Genomic DNA, 7,569 nt, shown 5'->3' on the forward strand with positions numbered 1-7,569 from the left:
GCCCGCGCCCTGCGTCCTGCGTCAGCTGTCGAAGGGTGGGCCGGAGCATGTGCACGCACGTTTGTGCTGGCGCGATGACGGGTGGGCCGCCGTTACTCCTGGCCCCGCTTGTCGGATCCTTCAGTGGCTGGGTTGGATTTTATCGGGTGAACCACTCTTGACGCGTCGGGTCTGGCGCTGCCCGCGTCCTGCGTCATGGGAAGCCGCGGAGCAGTTGGCCGGGTCGTGCGTCGTGCAGGTCGTGTCGTCGAAAGCCCCTCGCTCGCACGCCGCATCCCTCCCTCCCTCCTCAGCCGCGACAGCACGAATCGACGAACCCTCTCCCTCTCCATTGCGTGTGCGTGCTCATCGCCTCCCGCTCCCCATCGTTCCCCCGACGCCTCCACCGGCTACCATGGATCCATGGGCGATGGGACAGTACAAGGGAGGGAAGGACGCCGCCGTCGACCCGTCGCTTAGGTTGGTGGCGCATGGGTCGGGTCTGGGCAGAAGGCCGGCGCCTGCAGGGGGAAAGCAACGGGGGTTGGTGCAGCGGCAAATGAGGACGGGGTGGGCCATGGACGGAGGCTCGCCGGCCGGAGCAGCCGGAGCAACATGTTCGATGAAATGTGTGTGTGGTGACCTTTCTTTTTTTCATCTCGTTTTGCCTGCTGGTCCGCCTTGGTGTAGTCCTCTGTCTAGCCTGCTTTCTTGGCCTGGTTCTGCTTTCTAGATCTGGTAATTAGCTGTTGTTTTGCTTGTCTATAAGAATTGCCTACTGTTTTTATGCCTGTGTGTGCACCGTTATGCATGCACTCTGACAGATCTATCTCCGTTTGTCTAGCAGGTTCGACGATCTGCTAGGTTGCTGCATCTGCAACTCTGTGCTGCTGTTCAAGGTTTGCTTGATTCTTTTTTACCTACATGCTTGTTCTTTCTCGCTGCACAGATGCTTCTCTTTCTCTAAGTACTGAACTCTGCTGTGCTGTCTCTAGCTACATGAATTTACTTTTCTTCGTCGGTCTAATTGTCTATTGATGGGTCATTCATGTTATGGTTATGTGAACTTTAAGATGTAATAATATATGGTGTTTAAATTTTTATTGTTTGTTAGCGCCTATGATTTGTTGAGTAAATAGGCAATTTTTCGATTAAATTAATCCACGAGTAAATCACTAGTATGGCATTGACACAAATAAACACATACTGATATTCAGTCAAGCAAGCACATACTACGCTACTTGCAGAAAGATATACGTATAACGCTAGCATGGCTAAAACAGAAAACAGTACGAGCGGGATAAACGAGTTATACCCTCCAGTAGGCCATGCAGAGGCCGCGGCTTTGGTGGCAGCAGCGGCGTCCTCGGCGGCCTTCTTGTCGGCTTCAGCTTTCTCGGCGGCGGCACGTTCGGCGTCGGTGGACATGGTGATGATGAAGGCGACGCGGACGTAGAGGAAGTAGACGATCGGAAGCGAGCAGTCACGTAATCGCTGCCCAAAAACCTATTCGCCCCTCACCCCGTACAGGAACCAGAAGGGCGTGGTTTCGGAGACCTGCTCTCCCATCGACCATGTACGCGGCGGATGGGATGGAGTCACCGGCGGCAGCAGCAGCAAGGGAACGACGGTGGGCGTGCGCATGGAAGCAGATGTGATTTGTTCGTGGCGGCTAGGGTTAGGAGACACCGCACACTTATATAGGCGCGGCCGTGTGGAGAGACGTGGGCTCGACCCACGTCCGAGTCTATGACAGCCCACGATCCGACGTCTTAGATCGTGGCCCAGCTGTCAGAGAACTCTCCGTTAGTGAGTGGCAAAAATAAGCGCGTAGGTGTGAGCTCGGCTCAATCCCGCAACCCGCGGCGCGTCGTGACGAGGCGTGGCGTGGCGTGGCGAGGCGGGTGGTGGAGGAGGAGTGCGCGAGGGCCTCTTCTCTTCTCAAGCTCCAATAGCATGTAGAAGAGAAACCCTTATAAGGAGGTCTAACTCCTCTTCCACTTCCGGGGTGGGACTAAACTTCCCACTACACCTAGTGCCATATAACCCACATGGGCCCTTAGCGATTTTCCAGAAATTGCTATATGGGCCTAGAGCCCATCTCAAATTTCAGCAATCCCCCACCAGATCTCGAGGGCCCATTGTGTCCTCTGTTCCAATTACTATTTCGATATACCAGTGTTTCAGTGAAGACCTGTTAAGGTTGAACTTCACCTAGAGCAAGTAGCTACACTCCTTCACAACTGAACAATGGACTATGCCTTGAATTGTCAGTTTGGCATAAAGAAGTTTCACCACATGTCTTACCAGTACTAGGCTTCCGAAGGCTGACCCCTCGGGTGGAGCATATAAGTCACATCCTGGCCTATTCATGAGCTTACTAGAGATCACCCCAATCTCATAGACTATGACCAGCAGTCGGGCTCACATAGGTGTGTTCCTCCAAAGATCGCTCTGTAGGATAGCATCTTGCTCACTTAAGCTTTGGAACACATTAAGACAGTAGTCACCCTACCATACAGACTTGAGAGTATTGCATCTCCAACGGAGTGGGTTAGTATAGTTACTCTCCTCAGTTCACCACTGGCTTGTTTTCCCAGGTCCTAATTCACGGGATCTCCGATCACATAGGTTGGGTTACTACCATGGCAACTCATGTGGGTCTCATACCCATCTCCCTCGATGCACTATCTATCACAACACGTGATAGCCCTTTTGTAAAGGGATCTGCCAGATTCTTAGCCGTATGGACATACTCCAACGCTATCACTCCGGAGTTTCTTAATTTTCTGACAGCTTTTAATCTGATTCTTATGTGTTTGTTGGACTTCATGTTGTCCTTTGAACTCTTCACCTTGGTGATGACAGTCTGATTATCACAGTTCATAAGGATAGCCGAAACTGGTTTATCAACCAATGGCAAGCCCATCAAAAGATCTCGAAGCCATCCTGCTTCAACACCAGATGTGTCTAATGCTGTTAATTCTGCTTCCATTGTAGATCTCGTTAAGATCGTTTGCTTGCAAGACTTCCAGGAAACAGCGCCACCTCCAAGAGTAAACATATACCCAGTTGTGTCCTTCATCTCATCAGCATCAAAGATCCAATTCGCATCACTATACCCTTCAAGTACCGATGGGTATCCGGTATAGTGAAGTCCATAGTTCATAGTACCTTTCAGATAGCGCATAACTCTCTCAACAACATGCCAATGTACATCACCCGGTTTGAAAACAAACCGGCTCAGTTTGCTCACAGCAAACGCGATGTCAGGCCTCGTTGCGCTCGCTAGGTACATCAGTGAACCAATGATTTGAGAGTATCTCAATTGATCTTTAGCAGTGCCTTTGGATTTTCGAATCAACACGCTAGGGTCATATGGTGTTTGAGATGGTGTGTAGTCCGAATATCCAAAACGACTCAACACCTTCTCAACATAGTGGGATTGCAGAAGTGTAATCCCACCCTCATTATCTCTCAGTAGCTTGATGTTCAAGATAACATCGGCCACACCAAGGTCTTTCATCTCAAAGTTCTGAGATAGAAACGATTTGACCTCCTCAATGACTTTGAGGTTTGTTCCGAATATCAGTATGTCATCAACATACAAGCACAGTATAACTCCTTCGCCCCCACCATGGCGATAGTATGCACATTTGTCAGCTTCATTAACAACGAAACCAACAGATGTCAGAGTTGTATTAAACTTATCATGCCATTGCTTAGGTGCTTGTTTCAGGCCATATAAAGATTTTATCAACCTACACACCTTTCTTTCCTGACCATCTATCACAAAGCCATCAGGCTGTTGCATGTAGATTTCCTCGTTTAGCTCTCCATTTAGAAAAGCCGTCTTAACATCCATCTGATGGACGAGAAGACCATGCGAGGCCGCCAACGAGAGTAATACTCGAATGGTGGTCAGTCTAGCCACAGGTGAATAGGTATCGAAGAAATCTTCCTCTTCTTTCTGGTCATAGCCCTTGGCCACAAGCCTAGCCTTGTACTTTTCAATCGTACCATCGGGCCTAAGCTTCTTTTTGAACACCCACTTACATCCCAGTAGTTTGCAACCATAGGGACGGTCAGTGATCTCCCATATCCCGTTAGCCATGATGGAATCCATCTCGCTACGGACCGCATCCTTCCAGTAGTCAGCTTCTGGAGAGGCATACGCTTATGAAATAGAAGTGAGAGTATCATCCACGAGGTACATGAAGAAATCATCACCAAAGGTCTTTGCAGTCCTTTGTCTCTTGCCCCTACCAAGGGTTTCCTCGTCATCCTCCTCAGGATTTTCATCATGTGTTTGTTCATAATATTCCATAGGGATGGCAGGTTCAGGAGTCTCCTCAGATTCCTGTCTAGAAGTGCTTTGCATATCTCTCATAGGAAAAATATCCTCAAAGAATGTAGCATCCTTAGACTCCATAATTGTACCGACCTTCTGGTCAGGTACCTCAGATTTCACTACTAGAAATCTATAGCCAACGCTGTTCTTAGCGTAGCCAAATTAACGCAGTCCACAGTCTTTGGTCCAAGCTTACGCTTTTTGGGGATCGGCACATTGACTTTCGCCAAACAGCCCCAAGTACGCAAGTACGAGAGTGTTGTCCTTCTCTTTGCCCATTTCTCATAGGGAGTGATCTCATTATCCTTTGTCGGAACTTTATTCAGGACATGACATGCCGTCAATATAGCCTCCCCCACCATGCCTTGGATAAATCCGATGTATCTAACATGGCGTTAACCAAATCAGTTAGAGTACGGTTTTTCCGCTCGGCAACCCCGTTTGACTGGGGTGAATAGGTAGGCGTCCTCTCATGAATAATGCCGTGTTCCGAACAGAAGGAATCAAACTCACTCGAGAAGTACTCTCCACCACGATCTGATCGGACTCGTTTAATTTTCTTTTCAAGTTGATTCTCAACTTCTGCCTTATAGATTTTAAAGTAGTGTAGAGCCTCATCTTTAGTATTTAACAGATACACATAGCAATATCTAGTGGAATCATCTATCAATGTCATGAAGTATTTCTTTCCACCTTTAGTCAACACACCATTCATCTCACAAAGATCAGAATGTATGAGTTCTAATGGTGCCAAGTGTCTCTCCTCCGCGGCCTTATGAGGCTTGCGAGGTTGCTTAGCTTGCACACATGAAAGGCACTTAGAACCTTTGGCTAAAGTGAAACTCTGGATTAAATCCAACTTAGCTAGCCGCGTCATAACACCGAAACTAATGTGACAAAGACGTGAATGCCAAACTTCAGATTCATTAACATTCAAATGAATATGGTTCATGACTTTATTACAAAACTCTGCGAGGGAAAGGCGGAACATCCCTCCGCTCTCATAACCTTTTCCAACAAAGAGTCCATATTTCGTAACAACTAATTTATTAGACTCGAAGACCAACTTAAACCCTTCTCTACATAGAAGGGAGCCACGAACGAGGTTCTTCTTGATGGCGGGGACATGCTGCACGTTCTTCAGCTGCACGATCCTTCCCGAAGTAAACTTCAGATCGACCGTGCGAACACCATGAACAGAAGCACTCGCGCCATTCCCCATCAATACGGACCCGTGGCCTGTGACCTGGTAAGAAGTGAACAATGAAATGTCAGCACACATATGAACACCTGCACCTGTGTCCACCCACCAATCGTTGGGCTGAAACACTGAAAAGACAGTAAACAGATTACCGTACCCAGATGCATAATTCTCATTCTTGCCCACAATCATGTTGACAGACTTGGAGTCCTGTCCTGACTTCTTAAACTTGTTTGGGCACTTGTTGGCCCAATGTTCAATCGAACCACAAGTAAAGCAGCCCTCATCCTTGTTGTTCTTCTTGAAGGTCTTCTTACCCTTCTTCTTAAAGTCGGTATTCTGTTGGACACCGTTCTTTCCCTTGGGCTTGTGGGAGTTATGGTTCCTCTGGTTCACCATGTTGGCGACAGAAGTCCCTTCGGCCCCTTTTTCATGCGAGTCTTTTGCCCTCGAATTCTGCTCAACACTCAGATGGCCAATGACATCCTCCACAGAGAATTCACGCCTCTGATGTTTTAGAGTGGTGGCAAAGTTCCTCCAGGAATTAGGGAGCTTAGCGATTATGCAGCCCGCGACAAACTTGCCCGGTAACTCGCACTTAAGAAGCTCAAACTCCTTAACAATGCATATTATCTCATGAGCCTGCTCCAATACAGGACGGTTTTCAACCATCTTGTAATCGTGGAACTGCTCTATAATATACATCTCGCTCCCAGCATCGGCGGCCCCGAACTTAGATTCGAGCGCCTCCCACAAGTCCTTGGCGACATGCACATGTAAATATGCGTCGACCAATTTATCTCCGATCACGCTAAGAACTGCTCCGAGGAACACAACGGTGGCCTCCTTGAACGCCTTCTCCTGTTCAGGAGCAATCGTTCCCGTGGAGACACCGGTGACCCAGAACACGTTCATAGCCGTGAGCCATAAAGTGGTCTTAGTCTGCCAACGCTTAAAATACGTACCGATAAACTTATCCGGTTTCAGTGCAGCGGCAAAGCCATTTGCCGAAAAATTCCTACATATATTAGGTTTTTGGATTGTTGAGTAAATAGGCAATTTCTTGATTAAATTAATCCACGAGTAAATCACTAGCATGGCATTGACACAAATAAACACATACTGATATTCAATCAAGCAAGCACATACTATGCTAATTGCCGAAAAATCTACGTATAACGCTAGCATGGCTAAAACAGAAAACAGTAGGAGCAGGATAAACGAGTTATACCCTCCAGTAGGCCATGCAGAGGACGCGGCTTTGGTGGCAGCAGCGGCGTCCTCGGCGGCCTTCTTGTCGGCTTCAGCTTTCTCGGCGGCGGCACGTTCAGCGTCGGTGGACATGGTGATGATGAAGGCGACGCGGACGTAGAGGAAGTAGACGATCGGAAGCGAGCAGTCGCGTAATCGCTGCCCAAAAACCTATTTGCCCCTCACCCCGTACAGAACCAGAAGGGCGTGGTTTCGGAGACCTGCTCTCCCGTCGACCGTGTACGCGGCGGATGGGATGGAGTCATCGGCGGCAGCAGCAGCAGGGGAACGACGGTGGGCGTGCGCGTGGAAGCAGATGTGATCTGTTCGTGGCGGCTAGGGTTAGGAGACACCGCACACTTATATAGGCACAGCCGCGTGGAGAGACGTGGGCTCGACCCACGTCCGAGTCCGTGACAGCCCACGATCCGACGTCTCAGATCGTGGCCCAGCTATCAGAGAACTCTCCGTTAGTGACTGGCAAAAATAAGCGCGTAGGTGTGAGCTCGGCTCGGCTCAATCCCGCAACCCGCGGCGCGGCGCGTCGTGACGAGGCGTTGCGGGCGGCAGAGGAGGAGTGCGCGAGGGCCTCTTCTCTTCTCAAACTCCAATAGCATGTAGAAGAGAAACCCTTATAAGGAGGTCTAACTCCTCTTCCACTTTCAGGGTGGGACTAAACTTTCCACTACACCTAGTGCCATTAACCCACATGGGCCCTTAGAGATTTTGCAGAAATTGCTATATGGGCCTAGAGCCCATCTCAAATTTCAGCATGATTTTGCGCTAA

The 7,569-nt window shown here is 49.0% G+C and overlaps 1 long non-coding RNA gene across 2 annotated transcripts; it reads left to right on the forward strand.

The window, feature by feature from the left end:
• The first annotated feature begins 243 nt into the window (after positions 1-243).
• Positions 244-1,084, forward strand: LOC120964083 (uncharacterized). Of its 2 annotated transcripts, none has more exons than XR_005755742.2 (2): positions 244-717; positions 824-1,084. It is a non-coding gene; the product is annotated as an uncharacterized lncRNA (long non-coding RNA). The 2 variants fall into 2 exon arrangements; XR_005755741.2 differs by having other exon boundaries at positions 827-1,084.
• The last annotated feature ends 6,485 nt before the right edge of the window (positions 1,085-7,569 follow it).

This window comes from Aegilops tauschii, chromosome 5, assembly GCF_002575655.3.
Source record: "Aegilops tauschii subsp. strangulata cultivar AL8/78 chromosome 5, Aet v6.0, whole genome shotgun sequence".
Classification (NCBI taxonomy): domain Eukaryota; kingdom Viridiplantae; phylum Streptophyta; class Magnoliopsida; order Poales; family Poaceae; genus Aegilops; species Aegilops tauschii.